Source organism: Phacochoerus africanus, chromosome 8 (assembly GCF_016906955.1).
Source record: "Phacochoerus africanus isolate WHEZ1 chromosome 8, ROS_Pafr_v1, whole genome shotgun sequence".
Classification (NCBI taxonomy): Eukaryota; Metazoa; Chordata; class Mammalia; order Artiodactyla; family Suidae; genus Phacochoerus; species Phacochoerus africanus.
The window spans coordinates 82,860,733-82,887,275 of record NC_062551.1 but is presented as its reverse complement, the minus strand read 5'-3'; the positions used below and the strand labels follow the sequence as shown (position 1 = coordinate 82,887,275).

The 26,543-nt window shown below is 40.6% G+C and overlaps 1 pseudogene; it reads left to right on the top strand.

The window, feature by feature from the left end:
• The first annotated feature begins 734 nt into the window (after window positions 1–734).
• LOC125133339 (uncharacterized protein KIAA1143-like) lies at window positions 735–25,152 on the top strand (annotated as a pseudogene).
• Window positions 25,153–26,543: the final 1,391 nt, after the last annotated feature.

Genomic DNA, 26,543 nt, shown 5'->3' with positions numbered 1-26,543 from the left:
GCTCCTCCTCTTCCTTTTGAGATGTTCTTGAAGATTCACCTGTGAGACATGGCAAACTCTGAGCCCTGATGGTTATGAGTAAGAAAGTGCAACTAACTCAGCAAAAAGAAAATGCGCATTCCTTGTGCAACGTCGGGAACACGTTCATATAGCACAGTTTCAGAATACAATTCTTTTTTTTTTGGTGCTTCTTAGGGCCGGACCGAAGGAACATGGTGGTTCCCAGTCTAGGGATCAAATCGGAGCTATGGCCCCGGCCACAGCCACAGCCACCCTGGATGCGAGCCGCATCTGCGACCTACACCACAGCTCACACCACAGCTCACAGCAACGCCGGATCTTTAACCCACTGAGTGAGGCCAGAGATCGGACTGCGTCGTCAAGGATGCTGGTCAGATTCGTTTCCGCTGAGCCAGGAAGGGAACTCCCGGAATACAACTCTTGAATGAGAAATCCATAAAGAACGCGGCCTTGGTAACTGGAAAGGCTCACGACGAATCAGATCTGTTGAGGTGGTGGTTAAGGTATCCATCCCATTGGGCTTAGGAAAGGGGCGGAGCCTGAGCTGGGGCGGAGCTGACGCTGAGGGCGGTGCCTGCGCCGGGCGGACGCGCCGTTGCTCCACCCCCAGCGTTGGCGCGAGATCTAAACTTCGGCGGGGTCTGTTATGGTGGTTCCCTGAGGCGGCCTGAGACTCAGCGGTGAGTTGCTTCGGCTTGGTCTCTTCACCGGCCATGAGGCGGAGAGGCCCGGAGGAGGAGGAGGCCTGCGGCGTGTGGCTGGACGCGGCGGCGCTGAAGAGGCGGAAAGCGCAGGTGGGGTGTCGGGGCCAGAGGAGTTGGTGGGGTTTGGGGCCCCGAAGGCATGAGAAGGGAGGAGTTTGGGGGGGACAAGAAGGTGATGGGGGTAAAGTCGGGGGCCGAGTCGGAACAACTTTGGAAGTTTAGGGGAGAGAGGGATTGGAGTCTGAAGAAGGTTGAAAAGCACGGTTTGGGAGGAGTGAAGAGAAAATGGGGGCGGAAGGCAGGCAGGCCGTGGAGGGATGTGGAGACCCTGGGGCAGCGAAGTTTCGAGGTGAGGGGAGAAGGTGGAGGGAAAATTTGCCCGGAGGAGCGTAATGGAGCAGACTCCTTAGGAGCTCACAGCCCCTACGGGACGGTAGCTGAGGATGAAGTGTGGAGGGCTGGCTGCTTATGCAAACTTGGCTAGTTCTTGCCCTGTGGGTCCCTCCTTGCCAGGTTGCCGGCCATTTACCTGCCCAGAACTTGTAAACTGTAGGGGGTAAAAAATAGATGAGACTGGAAGGGGAGCTGGCCTGATATTTATTGAGCATCCTCTGGGTGCCAAAAATACTGTGTTAAGTATTTAATGTGTATTATATGTAGCATCTCCCTTAGCGGAATAAGGAAACGCAGGTGAGGTAATTAACCCAGGTTCACCCAACTAGGAGAATTGAAAATTACACCCAGGTTTGGCGCATATGCAAGAGTCTCTGTTAGTTATTACAGAGAAGCAAAAGAGTGCTATAATAGTTCATGTTTATTGAGCATTTTAAGCTGGAGATTGTGCTATTTCAGATGAATTACCTTGTTTGGTACTCATCTACACAGTAGTGATATAATGATATCCATTTTACACTTGAAAAACAGCTTCAAAACAGACCCTAAGGGCAGGATTCTTGCTCAAGTTTATTACAGTCTTGTGGGGGAAGAAAACAGATGTATACATAATAGCAATATGTAATTTATTGAGTGCTTACTATGTGTCAGGCACTTTGCTGGGATATTACATGCCTTATAAGTGGCGGATACTCAAAAAGTTTGGTGAGACAGTTTCCAGGTGGTGGTGGTGGTGGTGGTGGTGGAGGTGGAGGGGGAGCCTGTTTTTCCCCAGAGCGGCCATAAGCAAGCAGAACCAGGTGATCTACATGGGGCTAGTCAAGTCGGCTTTCCTGGCCTGTTTCAAGGAATGGGTTGGCTGCAGGGAAGGGACCCCTGAAGAAACCAAGGAATCCTGCCTCAGCTCCCAGATGAAGATGGTGATCACAGTGACAAAGAAAATAACACTTCTAATGGTGGTTTTAAAAAAGCGAGCCCTGTCAGCTGAAGGAGTCAGGCAAGTTAAAGCAGAAATTAAGGCTGCCAGAGCAGATGAAGAACCAGCTTCAGCTGATGGAAGAATGTTGTATTGAAAACCAGTGAAGTGGAGTTCCCGTTGTGGCGCAGTGGTTAACGAATCCGACTAGGAATCATGAGGTTGCGGGTTCGGTCCCTGCCCTTGTTCAGTGGGTTAACGATCCGGCGTTGCCGTGAGCTGTGGTGTAGGTTGCAGACGTGGCTCGGATGCCGCGTTGCTGTGGCTCTGGCGTAGGCCAGTGGCTACAGCTCTGATTAGACCCCTAGCCCGGGAACCTCCATATGCCGCGGGAGCGGCCCAAAGAAATAGCAAAAAGACAAAAAAAAAAAAAAAAAAGAAAACCAGTGAAGTGTTGCTCAGATGAAAAGTATTTGGGTTTAACAGCAAGCTCAAAAAAAGACGATGAAATAGATAAGACTTAGTTAAAAAGAACTCATAAAAGCAAATCAGAAACAGTAGCCTTCTGGACTTCCTGTCGTGGCTTAGTGTTAACGAATCCGACTAGTGTCTGTGAAGATGCAGGTTCGATCCCTGGCCTTGCTCAGTGGGTTAAGGATCTAGCATTGCCATGAGCTGTGGTGTAGGTAGCAGACATAGCCTCGGATCCAGTGTTGCTGTGGCTGTGGTGTAGGCCGGCTGTTGCAGCTCAATCCTAGGGATTCAGTTCTTAGCCTGGGAACTTCCATGTGTCATGGATGAGGCCCTAAACAGACAAGAAAAAGACCAAAAAAAAAAAAAAAAAAAGGAAACAGTAGCGTCCTTTCTTTTGACAGTGAAGATGAAAGTGAATAAGTGTAAAATATTTTGGACTTAGTCTTCTTTAAGAATTTAGGGGGTATTTTAAAAATAACATTTCCTTCTATTATAAAGATAATATTATATTTACAATGTTATTTAATGCCTTTTCCTATTATAAAGATAATATTGGAGAAAATTTAGACACTACAGAAAATATTCAGTAAGATAAAAACTGTCTATCCATCAGTAATACCCTTTTGGGAGTTCCTGCTGTGGCACAACAGAATCTGTGGCATCTCTGTAGCCCTAGAACACAGGTTCGATCCCTGGCCAGCACAGTGTGTTAAGGATCCGGCATAGTCACAGCTGTGGCATAGGTTGTAACAACAGCTATTTTTGTAAACAAAACTGTGGTTTTATTTTTATTTATTTATTTATTTTATTTTTTGTCTTTTTTGTTGTTGTTGCTATTTCTTGGACCGCTCCCGCGGCATATGGAGGTTCCCGGGCTAGGGGTTGAATCGGAGCTGTAGCCACCAGCCCACGCCAGAGCCACAGCAACGCAGGATCCGAGCCGTGTCTGCAACCTACACCACAGCTCATGGCAACGCCGGATCGTTAACCCACTGAGCAAGGGCAGGGACCGAACCCGCAACCTCACGGTTCCTAGTCGGATTCGCTAACCACTGCGCCACAACGGGAACGCCAAAACTGTGGTTTTATTCTACATGTTCTCTGTTCTACTTTTGACATATCCCGAGCATTTTTCCAGGTCAGTAAAATTAAAAAACCTGACATTAGTAGCTACAGGAGATTTTGTAATTAAACTGATCCTGTGTTTTGTGTTTTACCTTCCTTATTAGCAGAACTCCACTTTGGATGAGGGAGAAGATCATGTGCCTAGTTACCAGTACTTCCCCAGCTCTTGCTAAGGGAGGCCACAGCTTTGGCAAGTTAAGAAATACATACAAGTGGATCTTGAACAAGTTAGGATCTAATACAAGGGATCATGATATAAGTTAGAATCTGTCATATCACATGGTGACTATAGTTGACGAAACAGTAAAAAAAAAAAAATGCTAGTGGAAGTCTGTTTAATACAACTGCTTGGTTGCAGAAGGACAGATTTGGCAAGCATGAACCTTTGTTCTTCTTTCTGTATCCTGCCTGGAGCACAGACATGAAGCCAAGGAGTAGCAGAGCCATTTTGGGGGATGAAGATAGCCCTTGTTCTGCTTGGTACAATGGAAAGACTCAAGGAGCTTGGATAGAGCTGCTGTACCAGTCTTGGATTTCTCGATACATGAGGATAAACACCCTCTTAGTTTACAGCCTTTCTCTCAGGTTTCTGTTACATGTGGCCTAAGTGACACAATGGTGGAAAATGTGTGCACGGAAACCTCCAAGTGTATTTCTGATGATTTCCTTAGAATGAGTTGCTGGAAGCAGAATTACTATATCTAAGTATTTCAGTATTTCATCAGCTTTTTTTAAAAGAAGATTTTATTGAAATTTAGTTGATTTATGATATTGTATTGGTTTCAGGTGTATAGTAGAGTGGTTCTGTTATACATGTATTAAAAAAAATTCAGTGGAGTAGGTACTGTCATCTATTTTTTTAAATCTCTGTTTTATAGATGAAAAATTGAGGCTTGGATTAGGAAATTTACCCAAGTGAGCAGCTAAGTTCAGGCCCAGTTCTGACTGCTGCAAAGGCCAGTGTTCTTAACCACTGCAAGACAGAATGTATGTCCAGATGAGTGGTCCTAAGGGAAAGGTGATTTTGGAGGCCAGAGAGATTGTCATTACTTGGAGTTATCAAGGAAGATTTAACTGAGTGGGTAGAAAGGGATTTTGACACTGAAAGGGTATGCTGGATTTGGATAGTTTGGGCAGTAGTCCAAAGACCAGTGGCTAATCTAAACCATTAATGAAAGTCTGTCTTAGGTAGCTACAACCTGCTGAACAAAATCAATTGCGGGCCATTAAAACAGTGTCTTAAAAGTCATTTTCAACAAGTGAATCACCTCAAAATTTTTTTCTTTAAACTTAAAATTTTAGGGGGTAGTTAATACATTCATATAGGACATAATTTAAAATGTATAGTATATGCCGTGAAATATCTCCCTAATATTTATCACCATCCTTCCCCATCTTTCTTGGATACCCAAGAAAGAGGTGACAGCTTTCTTGGGTATCCTTCCAGAGATCATCTCTGCATCTATAAGCAATTGCATAACAGTTCTTTTAAATAGCAGCATCTTACATATTGTTGTGCAACTTGCCTGTTTCACTAACTGTTTCTTAAGGATTATTTCATATGCTTCACAAAAAGCTGCTTCATTCTTTTTAAGAACTACATAGCATTCCCTTATGAAATAGCATCCATTATATGCAATAGTATCATCTTAGTCATGTGGGGCTGCCATAACAGAATACCGTAGACTGAGTGGCTTAAACAGCAGAGTGTATTTTTTTCATAGTTCCGGAGGCTGGAAGCCTGAGATCAGGGTGCCAGTATAGTTGGGTTCTGGTGAGGATTCCTGACAGATAGCTGCCCTTTTCTTGTGTCCCCACATGGTGTTTTCTGGGTGTATGTATGTGTGGAGAAAGAGGGAGATATGTGTATACCTGACTGGAAGGCAGCAAGAAAGCTGGTGTGCTGGATCTGAGAGAGGCAAATAGACGAGCAGATGAGAGCTAAAAGGTATGAGAGGGCAAACATCGTCCAATACTGCCTGTGCACATTAGAGCTTAAACATGAATTTTAGAGGATATAATTCAGCCATAGCAAGTATATATAGTCTTTATATTTACCAGTCTTTTGATAAAAAGCTGTCTCTGATCTTTTCCTATTAAAAGCACTTCTGAAATAAAGAGTTTTATACAAAACACATCCTTTTGTACACTTGCAAATAAACCATTTGTAGGATGAATTTCTAGAAGTGGAATCACTGGGTTAAAGAATACATCTGGTTTTTTTGTTTGTTTTGGGGTTTTTTTTCGGTCACACCTGTGGCATATGGAAGTTCCTGGGCCTGGGATCAAATCCAAGCCACCTGTGTGCATGGATTTGCTCCCTGGCCCAGGATTGCTGGGTCCTTAACCCACTCAACCTGGGTAGGGATTGAACTCAAGCAGCCAGAGACAACGCCAGATCCTTAACCTGCTACACCACGCAGGCACTCTTCTGTTTTTAAAATCAAGAACATGAAGCCTGTAACATCATTTAGTAAATAGAAAAGTCTCTTCCTTCTATCCAGTAGTTAAAATGTAGGTCGCTTCAGGAAACTGAAGACATATTTTCTACAGCTCAGGAATTCTTGAGAGAGGTTCTCTGTCAGCCTTTATTTTTTATTAACTGAGCTTGTTGACTCAGCAAAGTTAATCTTGTTTCCTTCTCAACCTATTTGTTCTTCTTTAGTGTGTGAATTAGTATGCACAAAAATATGAGTTTTGTCATATTACAGCATTGGTAGAATGATGACTTTCCCCCCACATATAGGGGAAAAGGCTAATTTATGAATGGTAGGGAAATAAATGTATTTATCAAAAATGACCAAAATGTGCAATGGGTATTTTTTCACTCTTGGAAGTTAGGAGTAAGCTTTTTATACCTTTAGGATATACTTTCTTTTTTCTTTTTTTTTTTTTTTTTGCTCCACCTGCGACATGTGGAGGCCAGGGGTCAAACCTGTACCACACCAGTGACGACAACAGGTCCGTAACCTGCTGAGCCACAAGGGAACTCCTAGGATATATTCTTGAATGATAGGCGATAGGTGGGAAACCTGTGTGCCACTTTAATTTAAAATGAGAGAAATAGAGAGCTAGAAGGGAAAAGGGGAATATCCTACAGGGAAGAGAAGAAACAATATTTGTTTCTATGTTTGTAACTCTCACCCCAAATCACACCTTTTTCTTTCATGGTGTTATGATGAAAACATTTATGTGTTGACCTAGTGCATAGCAAGAGTCCTCTCTCCAGGATCTTCTAGGCCCTTACCTTCCTCTGATTTCTTTTTTTCTTATTTTTATTTTTTTGTCTGTTTAGGGCCACACCTGCGGCCTGTGGAGGTTCCCAGGCTAGGGGTCTAATCGGAGCTGTAGCCACCGGCCTATGCAACAGCTCATGGCAACTCCAGATCCTTAACCCACTGAGTGAGGCCAGGGATTGAACTGGCAACCTCATGGTTCCTAGTTGGATTCCTTTCTACTGTGCCATGACAGGAACTCCACCTTCCTCTGATTTTTGTAGGACTGGACCTATGACCACAGTCATTGACACCATTTCCCCTTCTTGTTATTTTTTTTCCCCAAAGATACTTGTTAAAAAATTTGGTTCTCCTCCTAGGTCCTGTTCCTCTGATCTTAAGACTTCTAGCCTCAAGCAAGTACTAAAGATTCCCTTTTGCAGGATGTAGAATCCTACTTCTTTCAAGAGTAGCTATCAAATTGGCCCATGATTGAGTTTTGTTTGTTTTTTTCTTTTTAGGGTCACACTCAAGGCACATGGAAGTTCCCAGGCTAGGGGTCCAATTGGAGCTGCAGTTGCCAGCCTACCACAGCAACAGCAATGCCAGATCCAAGCTGCATCTGCGATCTGCACTGTAGCTCACAGCAATGCCAGATCCTTAACCCACTGAGTGGAGCCAGGGATCGAACCCTCATCCTCATGGATACTAGTTGGGCTCGTTATTGCTGAGCCACAACAGGAACTCCAGTTGTTTTCAGTTGTAATGTCAGGTGTCAATGGAAAAATTAATCATCAATTTAAGAAAGATATGGAAAATTTTATTTGAGCCAACCTGAGGATTATAATTCAGAAGACAGTCTTTCAGAAAGCTCCGAGGACTCCTCAGCCTGTTAGAGGTCAAAGCACAGTTATGTAAATTTTTGAGATGAAAGGTTATGCACAAAGTAACAAATCGACAGTTTACATAGTCCAACAGGGCAAACAGTGAGTTATTCTGACTCACTGCAGATTGAGAAAGGGATGTTATCTCCTAAGTAGTTAACCTTGCAGGTGCCAGGAAGAAATTGCTTCTTATTGCAGAGCAGGCATTCCTGTGTCTTCCAAAGGGATCTTGTTAATATATAATGCAGATGCACCATGCACACTAAGGGAAGGAGTGGTGGCTCAGATGGGCAGATGGAGAATTTTATGTTTAAAAATTTTCTTGTCCTGCCCTAAAAATAATTTTATTTTATCGTAGGAATGGACAGGCAGTAGCTAGTGGTCAGTGTTTGAGAAAGCATGTCCCTTCCCACTTGATCCTTAACAGAACTGTCTGCTTGTGATATTGTCATTTATAAGAAATATATATTTGGTCATTCAGCTTACTAAAATGTATTTCTCATACATATTCGGTCTTTGAGCTTCATGGCTTACCGCTCCTAAAACCCTTGGAATTTCTTGTGTAATGAGTGATAATGGTGTCTTTATATTTAATGAGGTGACTTGGAAAACCCTTAGGTAGCCTGAGGATGGGCTGGTTGCCATGAAAACCCTTTGATTAGAGGGTTGAAACTTTCACTCCTCTCATTCTCCAACCTCTAGGGAGGGGAGAAGGGCTGGAGGTTGAGTTCAGTTGCCCATGATCAGTGATTTAATCAATCATACCATATATAATGAAGCCTCCATTAAAAACCCAAATGGACAAGATTCAGAGAGTTTCCAGGTTGGTGAACATGTGGAGGTGCAGGGAGAGTGGCATGCCTGGAGGGGGCATGGAAACTCCATACCCCTTCCTACATACCTTGCCCTGTGCATCTCTTCCTGTCCCTGAGTTATATTCTTTTATAATAAACTGGTGATCTAGTAAGTAAAACGTTTCTGAGTTCTGTGAGCCACTCTAGCAAATTAATAGAACCCAAGGAGGGGGTTGTGGGAACCTCTGATCTATAGCCAGCTGTTCAGAAGTGTTGTTAACCTGAACTTGTGATTGGCATCCTGAGTAGGAGGGGTTGTTGGAATCTCTATAACCAGCTGGAGAGAAGCACAGGTGATACGTAAATAGATGTATGTATGTATGTCTCCTACAAATGAGATTGTATCAAACAGTTTGTTCTGCTGTTCACTTTTCACTAAATATATGATGGAGCACTTTCCATGTGAGACATAAGGGTTTTAGTATGGGTTTTTTTTAAACGGCCATTTTAATTTACACAATTTTTGGATTTTTTGTTTTACCTTTATTACCTCTCTATTAAAATATTAGGAAAGAATTTTCTAACAAATGTTTTCCTAGACATTAAAGAGGTAAAGAGATTTAGCATTTGATTTGTATATTTGCTGCCCTTTTAAGTATATTTAAAATGTCATTATAACTTATAAAATTTCTATTTCTTTTTCATCTATAATGCAGTTTTAGTTTCTTGCTCTTTAGATATATAGCCGAGAAGGAGAAAGATATAACTAGGAGATAGAAATGCAAAGATATTAGAAATCTTGACTGAGTCATCAGTGGTTTCTCCTCCAGCCTTGGAGGAACTGAATGACACTCTGACATTCTGCAGCTTTAGTAACTTTCAGTCCATCAGCAAATCCTCTGGACTGTGCCTTCAAATGTGTTTAGAATTTCATCATCATTTCCTAATGTTTTTACTGCTGCCACCTGAGCCAGAGTGACCCTTTGCTCACTGTTTAAAACCGTCTAGCAGTTTCCTATCTTCTAGTAAAAACCAAAATCCTCTTAAGGCCTGTAAGGCACCATTTGTCCACGCATGCCCTCTTAAGCCTTTTAGACCTCATCTACCCTTTTCTCGGCCTTTGCTCTAACCACACTGGCCGCCTTGCTTTCCTTCAAGCCAAGTACACCTGTGCTTGGGACTTTTATACTCTTGTGCCTGAAGTACAGAGAGATTAAAGAGCCATGTCACTCTGCTTCATTTGTTCAGATGTCAACTGAGTTTTTTCTTAACTACCATAAAATAGCTTTTCCCTTATTCTCTACTACCCATACTTCTAACTACCTTAATCTTTTTCTTTTTTCTCCATAGCATTTTTCACCATCAGACATACTATATGCTGTATGTTTACTTGCTCATTTATTGTTTTTGTTGCCCTACTAGAATGAAAGTTCCATTAGGCAGTCCTTCAGAAATTTTCTGGCATATAATGGGTACTCAGTAAATATTTATTTAATGTGCAAATGAGTGAATTAATCTATCTGATGGGCTTTGCTTTCAGAAACCTGTTAGATAGGCTTGTAGTTGCTTATTCTCTCTTTCTTACTCTGATGAGAGGATAAGTGGGAAGACTTTGAGCTTTATAGAGCAGAAATGGACTGAAGACCTCCAGTAAATTGGCAGTTAAAGTGTGTAATTTTAACTGTATATAAGTATCAGAGAGGGGTTTTTTGGTTTAAAAAAAAAAAACCCTCCTTGATACTTACTGAAATAATTTAAAAAAAAGAAACAAAAATAGAGAAGAAAAAGTTTATTTTCACTGAAACTGAATAGTTTCAATAGAACTACTAAAGTCCAAGGTAGCAATACTATAAGGCTGGTAAAGATCCGAAAATGTAACTAACTGAAGTGTTTATTAATATGGTCTTACCTTTTTTTTTTTTAAAGAGTCTCTTAAATTTCCTATTCAGATTCCACAAGTATTTTTATTTTATTTTATTTTATTGTCTTTTTAGGGCTGCGAGTGTGGCATATGGAAGTTCCTAGGCTAGGGGTCAAATCTGAGCCAGCCTATGCCACAGCCATAGCAACTGCAGGATCCAAGCCATGCCTGTGACCTACACCATAGCTCACAGCAATGCTGGATTCTTAACCCGCTGAGTGAGGCCAAGGATTGACACTAGTTGGTTTTGTTACTGCTGAGCCACGATGGGAACTCCTCCATAAGTATTTTAAAAACCAACTCCTTTTGTGCAGAAGTATCACATCTTCCTTATCCATTCATCTGTTGATAGAATGGTGGGCTTTTCTTTTTCACAGGAAATTTTAAAACTACGAATTCACTGTCTATCCAGATAAACACTTGAAAAGATACTCAACATCATTAGTCATTAGGGAAATACAAATCAAAACCAAAATAAGATACCACTTCATACCCACTAGGATGGCTATAATAAAAAAGACAGATAATATCAAGTTTTGGCAAGCATGTGGAGAAATTGGATCCCTCATAAATTGCTGGTGCACACATATAATGGTGTACAGTTTGGCAGTTCCTCAGATGTTAAAAATAGTTACCATATGACCCAGCGGTTTTACTCCTAGATATATACCCAGGGGATGTCAAAACATATATCCACACAGAAACTTGAACGTGAATGTTTATAGCCACATTTCTCATAGTCACTAAAGAGTAGAAACAACCCAAATGTACATTAACTGATGAATGAATAGATGAGTGGATACATAAAATATCTAAACACTTGTCAATAAAAACAGAATGAAATACCTCTTCATGCTAAAACATGGATGAACCCCCAAAACATACTCAGTGAAAGAAGGCAACACAAAGACCAAAATTGTGTCATCTAGGAAAGGTCCAGAATTGGTAAATCTATAAAGGACAGAAAGAAAATCAGTGGTTTCTCAGGGCTGAGCTGGGGTCAGGTGGGAATGGGGAATGACTGCTAATGAACACAGGGTTTCTTTGGGGGGGATTAATGAAAAGTGCTCTAAAATTAGATCGCGGTAATGTTTATACAACTCTGAATATACTAAAAAAAACACTTAAATGGATGGATTTTATGATGAATTTTATATAATGGTGAATTATATCTCACTAAAACCGTTAAAATAGAAAAAAAGACTTTGTGAAAGAGGTGGCATTGGAGGCAGACCTTTGAAGCAAGGGTTAGGTGTTGTTGCGAAGCAAGGGTTAGGTGTTGTTGCGAAGCAAGGGTTAGGTGTTGTTGCAAAGCAAGGGAGGTACAGTGGCACTCTGGGAACATTATGAATAGCGGCACAGAGGCAGGAAATAGACGTTTGTGAAACAGTGGATGAAAGTTAGGGAGTCCCTAGGACCACCCTCTCTTCTGACACTAACAGTAAGTTTGAGGGTTGTAGAGATTACCAAATCAGGTTCATTCGCCCAGTGCACAGCAAGCCCAATACTGAAACATCAAAGCATGCAGCAGGGGAAATGTTTGTTCACGAGGCAGCCAAGCTAGGAGACTGGGAGAACAAATCTCAGGTCTGCCTCCCAGAGGCTAGGGTTTAGGGATATTTATGGGATAAAGAGGCAGGGTAGTTTGAGGCGTGGGGAAAGGTGATTGAAGGTAAGAAAATGAGGTAATCACTGGCCTCTGCAAGTATAGTCAAGCTGTATGGCTCTTCATTGGATGCATGTTCAGAAGATGGTGGTGGTATTGGCATGTTCTGAGGGTGGAGTTTTTGGCCCTCTGGTGTCAAAGACCATCCACTGGACACTCACATAGGCCCAGTTGAGTGGTTGGTGGTTTCAACCTATCTAACAGGGCAAGGACTAGCTCTGAGTACTTAAAAATAGCTTAAGCAACTGTTACTGTAGTGATCCGTACATCAGAGGTGTTATCTATAAGGAAACCAGTGGGAATTTTTCTTTCTTTCTTTCTTTTTTTGGTCTTTTTAGGGCCACACCCAAATCATATGGAGGTTCCCAGGCTATGGGTTGAATTGGAGCTGTAGCCACTGGCCTACGCCACAGCAACATCAGATCCAAGCCCCTTCTGTGATCTATACCACAGCTCATGGCAATGCCAGATCCTTAGCTTAGCCCACTGAGTGAGGCTGGGGCTCGAACCTATGTCCTCATGGATGCTAGTCAGATTTGTTTCCCCTGAGCCACGACGGGAACTCCACTAATGGGAATTTCTTTCTCTTTCTTCCCTCCCTCCCTTCTCTCTTTCCATTCATCCAGGCTACCAACTGTTGACTATATGGGTATTTAATTTTTTTTTTTTATGGCTGTACCCACAGCATATGGAAATTTCCTGGCCAGGGATCAAATCCAAGCCACAGCTGCAACCTACACCACAGCTGTGCCAATGCTGGATCCTTAACCCATGCTGGACCAGGGATCGAACCCATGCCACTTAGAGACATTGCCAGATCCTTAACCCTCTGTGCAGCAGGAACATGGCAGGAACTCCTATATTAGTTTTTAAATTAACTAAAAGCAAGAGGCAGTTTTAGTTTAGCAGGACTAATCAGGTTAGCCCTCTGTTTAATGGGAAAGGAAAAAGAATTTTCCCTCTATCCTTTTAAGTTCTTGGCTGAGACACTTCTGTAATAAAAGACATTAACAAGAGGAAAACAGAAGTTCGATAACATATACCTCTTTTATACTTGGGAGGTACCCAGGAAAATAAATTCCTGTAAATGGCCCAAGCCTTCACCTTAAATAACGTCTCCAGCTAGAGACAAAAGATGTTGGAGGGTGGGGGAAGGCCAGTTATGGGAGGTTATTAGGAAAAGCACAGTAAACAAGGGTGAAGTTCATAAACAGATTTAAGCCTTTGCCTTCTCCACTCATAAGTGTTTCTAGAGATTTAGTCTTTTCTTCTGGGTACTCTTAGAAATGGAGATTTCCCTTATAAATGTAAATTTCTCTTATAGAAGGGCAGCTTGGTTTTCAGAGCTTTTCCTATGTCTACTGTTTCTTAAAAATAATCAGACTAAAATAATCCTTATACCAAAGAGACATATTTTGAGTTGGAAAATTTTATTTCCCTGCAAGGCTCCTGCAAACCATTTTCAGGGTTGATAATTTATTTAGAAAGACTCAAAACTCACTGAAAGCTATTATACTCATGGTTACAGTTTTTTAAATATCTTTTTAAATTGAGGTTTAGTTGATTTATAGTTGATTTATAGTATCATATAAGTTTCAGGTGTACAACATAGTGATTCAAAATTTTTATAGATTATAGCTATAAAATATTTGCTGTATTCTCTGTACTATCCAATATATCCTTATAGCTGACTTATTTTATACATGGTAGTTTGTACCTCTTAATCTTTTACCCCTATCTTGCCACTTTCTCCTTCCCTTTTGGCATGGTAACCACTAGTTTCTTCTCTGTATCTATGAGTCTGTTGTTATATTCTCTAGTTTGTTTTACTTTTAAGATTCCACATATAAGTGGTAGCACACAGTATTTATCTTTCTCTTATTTCACTAAACATAATACCCTCCAGGTCCATTTACATTGTTGCAAATGGCAAGATTTCATTCTTTTTTTATGGCTGAGTAGTAGTCCTTCATATGCCCTTTGTGTGTGTGTGTGTGTGTATATACACCACTACTTCATCTTTATCCATTCATCTGATGATAGACAATTAGGTTGCTTCCATATCTTGGCACTTGTAAACAATGATGCTATGAACATTGCAGGTGCATGTACCTTTTTGAATTAGAGTTTTCATCTTTTCCAGATATATGCCCAGGAGTGAAATTGCTATATCATATGGTAGCTTTCTTTCAAGCTTTCTTAAAAAACTTCCATATTATTTTCCATAATGGCTGTACCAATTTATATTTCCATCAACAGTGTATGAAGGGAGTTCCTGCTGTGGTGCAGTGGGATTAGCAGTGTCTCTGGAGAACTGGGATGCAGATTCAATCCTGGGCCTGACTCAGTGGGTTAAGGATCCAGCTTTGCCACAGCTATGGTGTAGGTAGCAACTGCAGCTCAGATCTGATCCCTGGCCCCTGACCTGGAAGCTCCATATGCTCTGGGGCAGCCAAAAAAGCCAAAGAAAAAGAAAACAGGGTACTAAAGTTTCCTTTTTTCCACACTCTTTTGTCAACATTTATTATTTGTAGTTTTTTGATGATAGCCATTTTTTTTTTTTCTTTTGGCTGCCCTTGTGGCCTGTAGTAGTTCCTGGGCCACAGCAGTGACCTGAGCCACTACAGTGACTGTACTGGATCCTTAACCTGCTGAGCCCCATGAGAACTCCAGTGACAGCCATTCTGACAGGTGCAAGGTGATATCTTATTGTGGTTTTAATTTGTATGTCTCTAATGATTAATGATATTGAGCTTTTCATGTGCCTGTTGGCCTTCTGTATGTCTTTTTAAAAATGTCTGTTTAGGTTTTCTGCCCTCTTTTTAATCAGGTTGTGTGTGTGTATGTGTTTGATTTTGAGTTGTATGAGCTATTTATATATTTTGGATATTAACCTCTTACTGTTCACATCATTTGCAAATATTTTCTCCCGGTGAGTAGGTTGTCTTTGTTTTGTTGATGGTTTCCTTCGCTCTGCAAAAGATTTTAAGTTAATTAGGTCCCATTTGTTTATTTTTGTTTTTGTTTCCTTTGCCTTAGGAGATAGACCAAAAAAAAAAAAATTGCTGATTTATGTCACAGAGTGTTCTGCTATGTTTTCTTTTATGAATTTTATGGTTTCGAGTCTTACATTTAGGTCTTTAATCCATTTTGAGTTTTTGTATATGGTGTAAGAAATTGTTCTAATTTCATTCTTTTATATGTAGCTGTCCAATTTTCTCAGCACCACTTATTTTTTATTATTACTCAATGAATTTTATTACATTTTTAGCTGTACAATGATCGTCATAACCCAATTTTATAGCATTTCCATCCTAAACCCCCAGTGCATCCTCCCATCCCCCAACCTGTCTCATTTGGAAACTGTAAGTTTTTCAGAGTCTGTGAGTCAATATCTGTTCTGCAAAGAAGTTCACTGTGACCTTTTTTTAGATTCCACATGTGATAGCATATAATATTGATGTCTCTCTATATGACTAACTTCACTTAGCATGATAATTTCTAGGTCCATCTGTGTTGTTGCAAATGCCATTATTTCGTTCTTTTTAATGGCTGAGTAATATTCCATTGTGTATATGTACCACATCGTCTGGATCCACTCCTCTGTCGATGGACATTTAGGTTGTTTCCATGTCTTGGCTATTGTAAATAGTGCTGCAATGAACATTGGAGTACATGTGTCTTTGCGAGTCGTGGTTTTCTCTGGATAGATGCCCAGGAGTGGGATTGCTGGATCAAATGGTAGTTCTATGTTTAGTTTTCTGAGGAATCTCCATACTGTTTTCCACAGTGGTTGCACCAATTTACAATCGCACCGACAATGTACTAGTGTTCGTTTTTCTCCACACCCACTCCAGCACTTATTGTTTGTAGACTTTTGGATGATGGCCATTCTGGCTGGTGTAAGGTGGTACCTCAGTGTGGTTTTGATTTGCATCTCTCTAATAATGAGTGACGTTGAACATCTTTTCATGTGTTTCTTGGCCATCTGTATGTCTTCTTTGGAGAATTGTCTGTTTACATCTTCTGCCCATTTTTTGATAGGCTTGTTTGTTTTTTTTGTTATGGAGCTGCAGAAGTTGTTTATAAATTTTGGAGATTAATCCCTTGTCAGTCAATTCACTTGCAAAGATTTTCTCCCATTCTGTGGGTTGTCTTTTTGTGTTGTTTAGGGTTTCCTTTGCTGTGCAGAAACTTTGAAGTTTGATTAGATCCCATTTGTTTATTTTTCTTTTTATTGTCAATACTCTAATAGGTGGATCTGAGAAGATGTTGCTGTCATTTATGTCAGAGAGTGTTTGGCCTATGTTTTCCTCTAGGAGTTTGATAGTGTCTGGTCTTATATCTAGGTCTTTAATCCATTTGGAGTTTATTTTCGTGTATGGTGTTAGGAAGTGTTCTAATTTCGTTCTTTTCCATGTGGCTGTCCAGTTTTCCCAGCACCACTTATTGAACAAGCTGTTCTTTCTCCATTGTATATTCTTGCCTCCTTTGTCATAGATTAATTGGCTGTAGGTGCGTGGGTTTAATTCTGGGCTTTCTATCCTGTTCCACTGATCTATATTTCTGTCTTTGTGCCAGTACCATGCAGTTTTGATGACTGTTGCTTTGTAGTATAGTCTGAAGTCCAGGAGCCTGATTCCTCCAGCTCCATTGTTCTTTCTCAGGATGGCTTTGGCTATTCTGGGTCTTTTGTGCTTCCAAACAAACTTTAAGATATTTTGTTCAAGTTCTGTGAAAAATGTCCTTGGTAATTAGACAGGGATTGCATTGAATCTGTAGATTGCCTTAGGTAGTGTAGTCATTTTGACAATATTGATTCTTCCAATCCACGAGCATGGTATGTCTTTCCATCTATTTGTGTCATCTTTGATTTCTTTCATCAGTGGCTTGTAGTTTTCAGAGTATAGATCTTTTGTTTCTTTAGGTAGGTTTACTCCTAGGTATTTTATTCTTTTGTATGCGATGGTAAATGGGATTGCTTCCCTAATTTCCTTTTCTGCTTTTTCACTGTTAGAATATAGAAACGCTGTCGATTTCTGTGTATTGATTTTGTATCCTGCAACTTTTCCAAATTCGTGGATGAGCTCTAACAGTTTTCTGGTAGAGTCTTTAGGATTCTCTAGGTATAGTATCATGTCATCTGCAAATAGTGATAGTTTTACTTCTTCCTTTCCAATTTGGATTCCTTTTATTTCTTTTACTTCTCTGATTGCTGTGGCTGGGACTTCCAGAACTATGTTGAAGAGTAGTGGTGAGAGCGGACATCCTTGTCTTGTTCCTAATCTCAGCAGGAATTCTTTCAGCTTTTCACCTTTGAGAATGATATTTGCTGTGGGTTTGTCTTATATGGCCTTTATCATGTTGAGGTAGGTTCCCATTATGCCCATTTTCTGAAGGGTTTTTATCAGAAATGGGTGTTGGATTTTGTCAAAGGCTTTTTCCGCGTCTATTGAGAGGATCATATGGTTTTTATTCTTCAGTTTGTTAATGTGGTGTATGACACTGATGGATTTGCGGATATTGAAGAACCTTTGCATCCCTGGGATAAATCCCTCTTGATCATGATGTACAATCCTTTTAATGTATTGTTGGATGCTGCTTGCTAGTATTTTGTTGAGTATTTTTGCATTGATGTTCATCAGTGAAATTGGCCTATAGTTTTCTTTTTTTGTGAGTCTTTGTCTGGTTTTGGTACCAGGGTGATGGTGGCCTCATAGAATGAGTTTGGGAATATCCCTTCCTCTGCAATTTTTTGAAATAGTTTCAGGAGAGGTGTTAGCTCTTCTCTAAGTGTTTGATAGAATTCACCTCTGAAGTCATCTGGTCCTGGCCTTTTGTTTGTTGGAAGTTTTTAAATCACAGTTTCAATTTCAGTTCTTGTGATGGGTCCATTCATCTTTTCTATTTCATCTTGGTTTAGTCTTGAAAGATTGTACTTTTCTAAGAATTTGTCCATTTCTTCTAGGTTTTCCATTTTATTGGCATATAGTTGCATATAGTAGTCTCTTCTGACCCTTTGTATTTCTGTGATGTCCGTTGTTACTTCTCCTTTTTCATTTCTAATTTTATTGATTTGAGTCCTCTCTCTTTTATCTTGATAAGTCTGGCTAGGGGTTTATCAATTTTGTTGATCTTTTCAAAGAACCAGCTTTTAGTTTCATAGATCTTTTCTATGGTTTTCTTTGTTTCTATTTCATTGATTTTTGCTCTGATCTTTATGATTCCTTTCCTTCTACTAACTTTAGGTCTTGTCTGTTCTTCTCTCTCTAGCTGCTTTAGATGTAAAGTTAGGTTGTTTATTTGGGCCTTTTCTTGTTTCCTGAGGTGGGCTTGTATTGCTATAAACTTCCCTCTTAGAACTGCTTTTGCTGCATCCCATAGGTTTTGGAGTGTTGTGTCTGTTGTCATTTGCTTCTAGGTATTTTTTAATTTCCTCTTTGATTTCCTCAGTGATCCATTGGTTGTTTAATAGCATGTTGTTGAGTCTCCATGTCTTTGTGTTTTTTGCAGTTTTTTTCTTATTGTTGATTTCCAGTCATATAGTATTGTTGTCGGAAAAGATGCTTGATATGATTTCAATTTTCTTAAAGTTACTGAGGCTCGATTTGCGGCCCAGAATGTGATCAATCCTAGAAAATGTTCTGTGTGCACTTCCAGGAGGAGAATGTGTATTCTGCTGCTTTTGGATGGAATGTCCTATAAATATCTATTAAGTCCATCTGGTCTAATGCTTCATTCAGGGCCTGTGTTTCCTTGTTGATTTTCTGTCTGGATGATCTGTCCATTGCTGTAAGTGAGGTGTTAAAGTCCCCCACTATGATTGTGTTATTGTCAATTTCTCCTTTTAAGGTTGTTAGCGGTTGCCTTATATATTGAGGTGATCCTATGTTGGGTGCATATATACTTACAATCATTATATCTTCTTGGATTGATCCTTTGATCATTATTATAATATTCTTCATTTTAAAGTCTATTTTGTCTGATATGAGTATTGCTACTCCAGCTTTCTTTTGATCCCCATTTGCATGAAATATTTTCTTCCATCCTCTCACTTTCAATTTGTATGTGTCCCTAGAAGTGAAGTGGGTCTCTTGGGACAGCATACATATGGATCTTGTTTTTGTATCCATTCGGCCAGTCTGTGTCTTTTGGTTGGGGCATTTAGTCCATTTACATTTAAGGTAATTATTGATATGTATGTTCTTATTGCCATTTTATTAACTATTTTGGATTTGGTTTTGTGGCTCTTTTTTTCTTCCCTTCTTCTCTTGTTCTCTCCTCTCATGGTTTGATGACTATCTTTAGTGTTGTATTTGAGTTGATTTTTCTTATTTGTGTATCAACTGTGGATATTTGGTTTGCAGTCACCCTGAAATTTTGATATAGGAGTCTATATATATATGAGATTATTTCAAGTTGATGGTCTCCAGTGTCCTGCATTTGTACCCTCCTCTTCTCATGATTTCGGATTTTGGTAGCATATTTGTGCATGGATGATTTCCTACCTTTACTGTGTATATGCCTTTACTGTTGAGCCTTGACATTTGTAGTGTTTTTCGTTGTGCCTTTTCTGCCTAGAGAAGTTCCTTTAGTATTTGTCTTAAACTGGTTTAGTGTTGCTGCATTCTCTTAGTTTTTGCTTGTCTCTAAAGGTTTTGATTTCTCCTTTAAATCTGAATGAGAGCCTTGCTAGTTAAAGTAATCTTGGTTGGAGGTTTTTTCCTTTCATCACCTTAAATATATCATGCCCTCCTTTCTGGCCTGCAGAATTTCTGCTGAAAAATCTGCCAATAACCTTATCAGGGTTCCCTTGTATGTTATTTCTTTTCCCTAGCTGCTTTCAATATTTTCTCTTTGTCTTTAATTTTGGTCAGTTTGATTAGTATGTATCTCAGGGTGTTCCTCCTTGAGTTTCTTTTATATGGTACTTATTGTGCTTCCTTGATTTGAGTGAGTGGTTCTTTTCCCATGTTAGGGGAGTTTTCAAGGTTAGCTCTTCAAATATTTTTCTGTTTCTTTCTCTTTGCCTTCTGGCACCCTTATAATATGGATGTTGGCACATTTAATGTTGTCCTAGAGTTCTCTGAGACTCTTTTCATTTCTTTTCAATCTTTTTCCTCTTTTCTGTTCCACATCAGTGATTTCTACTAGTCTGTCCTCCACCTCGCTTATTGGTTCTTCTGCCTCCTGGATTCTGCTGTTGGTTGCTTCTAATGAATTTTTTATTTCAGTTATTGTATTTTGCATCTCTGCTTAAGCTTTAAACCTTATATTTCTTTGCTCAGTGTTGGCTGTAATTTATCAATCTTTGCTTCCAATTTATTTCCAATGTCTTGAATCAATCTTCACTATCATCAGTCTAAAGTCTTTTTCCTGAAGGCTGTTAATCTCCAGATCACCTAGCTGTTTTTCTGTTTTGTTTTGTTTTTTTTCTTGCTCCTTTACCTGAGTTATAGTTCTCTGCCTTTTCATTTTGTATGGGTTTTTGGTGTGGTCTCCTTTTTGCAGACAATAGAGTTGTAGCTTCTCTTGCTTCTGATGTCCCCCTCTGTTGTGGCTGAAATTGGTTCAGGGGCTTGTTGTAGGCTTCCTGATGGGAAGGACAGGTGCCTGCCCACTAGTAGGTGGAGTTGATTCTCAGTCCTCTGGTGAGTGGGGCTCTGTTTCTGGGTGAACAGCACCAGTTATTGACGAGACTATCTTTTCTCCATTGTATAGGCTTGCCTCCTTTGTCATAGATCATTTGACCATAAGTGAGTGGATTTATTTCTGGGCTTTTTATTCTGCTTTGTTGATATATGTGTCTATTTTTTGTGTCAGAACCATGCTGTTTTGATTACTGTGGCTTTGCATGTAGTATGAATTCAGGGAGCATATAACTGCAGCTGTGTTCTTATTTCTCAATTGTTTTGGTTATTTGGTGTCTTTTGTGTTTCCATAAAATTTTTATTCTACTTCTGTGGAAAATGCCATTGGTATCTTAATAGGGATTACATTGAATCTGTAGATTGTCTTTGGGTTGTGTGGTCATTTTAATAATATTAATTCTTCCAATCCCTGAACACAATATATCTTTCCAGTAGTTTTTATCTTCTGTTTCTTTTATCAGTGTCATAGTTTTGTGAGTATAGGTCTTTTACTTCCTTAGGTAGGTTTATTAGTAGATATTTTATTATTTCTGATGTGATTGTAAATGTCTCCTAAGTTTCTCTTTCTGGTAGTTCATTGTTGGTATATAGAAATGCAACAGATTTCTGTGTATTAATTTTGTATCCTGCAACTTTACCCATTTCATTGATGAGGTCTAGTATTTTTTTATTGGCAATTTTAGGATTTTCTGTGTGTGTAGATATATGACATCTACAAAGAGAGACAGTTTTACTTCTTCTGTTCCAATTTGTATCCTTTTTACTGTGTTGAATAAAAGTGGTGGGAGTGGGCATCCTTGTCTCGTTCCTGATCTTAGAGGGAATGCTTGCTTTACCATTCACCATTTTTTACCATTTCACCATTGAGTGTGATAAGTTGTGGATTTTTATCGTATATGGACTTTATTATGTTGAGGTATTATGTTCCTTCTATATGCATTTTCTGGAGAGTTTTATCATGGGTGGATGTTGAATTTTGTCAAAAGATTTTTGTATCGAGATGACCATATGGTTTTTAGTCTTCACTTTGTTAATATGGTGCATCATATTGATTGATTGGCAGAAATTGAGCCAACCTTTTATCCTTGGGATGAAATATACTTGATTACGATCCTTTATTGTTGGATTCAGTTTGCTAATATTTTGTTGAGGATTTTTGCATCTGTGTTCATCAGTGATATTGGCTTGTAATTTTTTGTGGTATCTTTGGTTTTTGTATCAGGGTGATGCTGGCCTCATAGAATGAGTTCAGAAGTGTTTCTTCCTCTGCAATTTTTTGGAATAATTTGAGGATAGGTGTTAACCCTTCTCTAAATGTTTGGTAGAATTCACCTGTGAAGCCATCTGATCCTAGACTTTTGTCTTTTGGGGAGTGTTTTTTTTTTTTTTTAATTACTGATTCTGTTTCATTACTGGTAATTGGTCTGTTCATATTTTCTGTTTCTCCCTGGATCAGTCTTGGGAAGTCATACATTTCTAGGAATTTGTCCATTTCTTCTACGTTGTCCACAATTCTTTATATATTTCTGTGGCGTTGGCTGTAACTTCTCCTTTTTCATTTCCAATTTTACTGATTTGGGCCCCTTTTTTCTTGATGAATCTGGCTTAAGGTTTATTGATTTTGCTTACTTTTAAAACATTCTTGGTTTCATTGTTCTTTTCTGTTTTGTTTTTCTTTATTTATTGGACTCTATTTCTGTTCTGACCTTTATGATTTCTTTCTACTGTTTTTTTTTTTTTTTTTTAGCTTCTTTATGTGTAAGGTTAGGTTGGGGTTTTTTGACGGCTTTTTGTTTGTTTGTCTTTTTGCCTTTTCTAGGGCCGCTCCTGAGGCATATGGAGATTCCCAGGCTAGGGGTCTAATCGGAGCTGTAGCCATCAGCCTACACCACAGCCACAGCAATGCCAGATCCGAGCTACATCTGCGACGTACAACACTGCTCACAGCAACGCTGGATCCTTAACCCACTGAGCAAGGCCAGGGATTGAACCTGCAACCTCATTGTTCCTAGTCGGATTCGTTAACCACTGAGCCACGACGGTAACTCCTTGATGGCTTTTTATTTTCTTTGCTTTTTGTTTGTTGTTTGTTTTTTTAAGGGCTACACCCACGGCATATGGAAGTTCCCAGGCTAGGAGTCTAATTGGAGTTACAACTGCTGACCTACACTGCAGCTCATGGCAATGCCAGATCCTTAACCCACTGAGTGGGGCCAGAGATTGAACCTGCATCCTCATGGATACTAGTTGGGTTCATTACCACTGAGCCACAATAGGAACTCCTAGGTTGTTTTTTGCTTTCGTTTTGAGATTTTCTTGTTTCCTATATTGTGTTAACTTTTGTCTTAGAACTGCAATAGAATGCAAAGGTTAAAATAAAAGAAACATCTAATATGGCATCCCTATTACAATGCCTACCCACCTGTGGGTGAAGCCAGGTCCTGGGGCTAGTGCCAGCCCACGGCAGGGAGAAGAAGGTCCTGGTGTCTGGGTGCCAGGCCCAGGATCCCAGGACTGATGCTAGCCTGCTGATGGTAGGCTGGTGTCCTCCCACTGGTGGGTAAGACTGCTCCAAAGGCTAGAATAGGCTTGTTGTTGAGGGAGCTGAGGCCCAGGGTATTCTGGGGCTGCTGTCTTCCCACTGATGGGTGGAGTTGGGTCCCAGCTTCTCTGGTTGCAGGGCCCTAGGGGTCCAAGGTCAGATGTTGGCATACTGGTATTTGGGGCTGGGTCCTAGGCCCTTCACTGGGGAGGGGAGAATTATAAAATGGGCTTGCCAGCATCAGTGTCTGTGTACTCAGGGCGAGCTCCAGTTATCTCTTGCCTCTCCAGGAGACTTTCCAAGATCAGCAGGTAACCCTCACATAGCCTTCTTTCAAATTACTGCTTCTGCTCTGGGTCCTAGTATATGCACCCAGGGAAGAGTGGAGTCTCTTCACGGTTACAGTTTATTACAGCCAAGAAATACAGATTAAAGTCAGCCAAGGGAAAATTCTAGGAGAATTTCAAGCATATAGGACAGAGGCTAGGAGAATTCCAAGCACGATGTTTCCAGTGTCCTTTCCCAGTGGCATATTGGGCAGCACTCATTAATCTCAGTGTCTTCTCCCAGCGACAGTATACATAGAGCATGGCCAACCATGGCTTAGTCATGTAAATATGATCAATACCATGTGATTGATTCTTGTGTACCTGACCTTAGTTTCTGTTTCCTATGCAGGTCAAGCTGATAATGTTTGGCCCAAAGCCCTTGCCATAGGTCACATTGTTAGTACAGACTATCTGGTGTGGCCCTATCTGGGTAAACAAAGACATTCCCATCAGGATATTCTAAGGATTTAGAGATTACCTCCTTAACTAAAGGAATTGAAGGTGAGATTGGGAAGGTAGACTTTTGCCATGTTGTCGGAAATTCATGGAAGGCATTTGACATAATGGGAGGTGCCTCTAAGAAGATAAACTCAAAGTGGTATGAACGTAATTGGTACACTGAAAGGTAGGCTGGAGGAATTTGGAGGATATTGCAGAAGTTCAGGTAAGAAATAACAAGGGCCTAATCCAGGATAGTGGAAATTTAAGTTATTTATTTTTTGTAGATTATTGATCTCTACAAGTGTAATCAGGTTTATTTGCCTGATACGCAGCAAGCCAAATGCTGAGTTGCTGAGGTTTGCAGCAGAGAAAGAGTTTATTCATAAGATAGCCAGGCAAGGCATTATTTATGAGATAAGGAGCCAGGGTGGTCTGAGGTGTTGGGATGTTGCATGAGAAGATGGCCATGTCCCTAGTCTCTGGTAAATTCCTGGGTCAGGCTGCTAAGTGAGGATCCTTGGCTTCATGCTGGAAAGAATTCAATAGCAAGCCAGAGTAATGTGAAAGCAAGTTTATTTAGAGAAATACACATTCTGTAGGCAGAATGTGGTCCTTCTCAGGAGGCAAGAGTGGCTCTGGGATGTGGGTGGTTAGTTTTTATGGGCTGGATAATTTCATAAGCTATTAAGTGGGAGGATTATTCCAGCTGTTTGGGGGAAGGAGCAAGGGTTTCTAAGAATTGGGCTACCACCCATTTTTGGCCTTTTATGCCTAGCCTCGGAGCTGTCATGGCACCTGTGGGTGTGTCATTTGGTATGCTCATATGTTAAAGTGAGCATATAATGGGGCTCTACTGGAAATGGAATCTCTGCCATCTTGGGCCTAGTGTGTTCTAGCCAGTTTTTGTTGTATCCTCAATGGCTATGTCATTCTTTTAAAAGTTGTGCTCTGCCCCTTCTCTCCTGTCTCAGGGAAAGATGACTGGAAGCAAGAAAAAGGTGTTCTGTGCAGGCCTGAGTTACATGCTTCAGTCATGGGACACATGTTCAGAAAAAGGTGGTGGTAGCATGATCTAAGGGTTGAGTTTTTGGCCTTCTGATATCAAAAAGTCATCTGTCTGACACTTATGCATGCCTAGTTGAATGGCTGGTGCTCTTGACTGGTTTGAACTAGGCAAAACTAGCTCCATGTTCCTGAAAAACAACTTAGGCAACCATTACTATAGTGACCCATAAATCAGAGGTGTTATCTATAGGGAATAGTTAAAGGAGCCTTGTGATTTGTTTTCTAAACTATGTGAAGCTTGGAGGGTATGCAGTTTGCAACAAAATTAGAGTTTTGGAGTTCCCGTTGTGGCTCAGTGGTTAACGAATCCGACTAGGAACCATGAGGTTGCAGGTTTGATCCCTGGCCTCACTCAGTGGGTTAAGGATCCGGCGTTGCCGTGAGCTGTGGTGTAGGTCGCAACGCGGCTCTGATCCTGCGTTGCTATGGCTCTGTTGTAGGCTGGCGGCTACAGCTCCAATTGGACCCCTAGCCTGGAACCTCTATATGCTGAGGGTGTGTCCCTAGAAAAGGCAAAAAGACAAAAAAAAAATCAAGTTTTGGTCAGTGAAGGCAGGTTACATAATTTAAAAATTTTTTTTTCTTTTATTTTTTGGTCTTTTTTTGCCTTTTCTAGGGCAGCTTCCCATGGCATATGGAGGTTCCCAGGATAGGGGTCTAATCGGAGCCGGCCTACACCAGAGCCACAGCAATGCCAGATTCGAGCCACATCTGCTACCTACACCACAGCTAGCGGCAACCCTGGAGCCTCAACCCACTGAGTGAGGCCAGGGATCGAACCTGCAACCTCATGGTTCCTAGTTGGATTCGTTAACCACTGTGCCACGACAGGAACTCCTGAGAAATTTTTTTTTTTGCTTTTTAGGGCCGCACTCACAGCATATGGAGATTCCCAGGCTAAGGGTCCAATTGGAGCTGTAGCTGCCGGCCTACGCCAGAGCCACAGCAATGCAGGATCTGAGCCGTGTCAGCCACAGGCTCATGGCAATGCCGGATCCCCGACCCACTGATCAAGGCCAGGTATCGAATCCTCATCCTCTTTGTTTCTGCTGTGCCAGAAAGGGAATTCCACAGGTTACAGTTTGAGGGATTTTATTTTTTTTTGAGATTTGAGATTATTCTTAAAAAAAAAAAAAAATATGGAGTTCCCATTGTGGCTCAGCAGAAACAAATCTGACTAGCATCCACTAGGACGCAGATTGGATGCACCTGGCCTTGCTCAGTGGGTTGCCCTGTGAGCTGTGGTGTAGGTTGCTGATGTGGCTCAGATCCTGACTTGCTGTAGTGTAGGCTGACAGCGACAGCTCTGATTTGACCCCTAGCCTGGGAACCTCCATATGCCACGGGTGTGTCCCTAAAAAGAAAAAAAAAAGCTGGGAGAAAAAATGTATTATAGTTGATT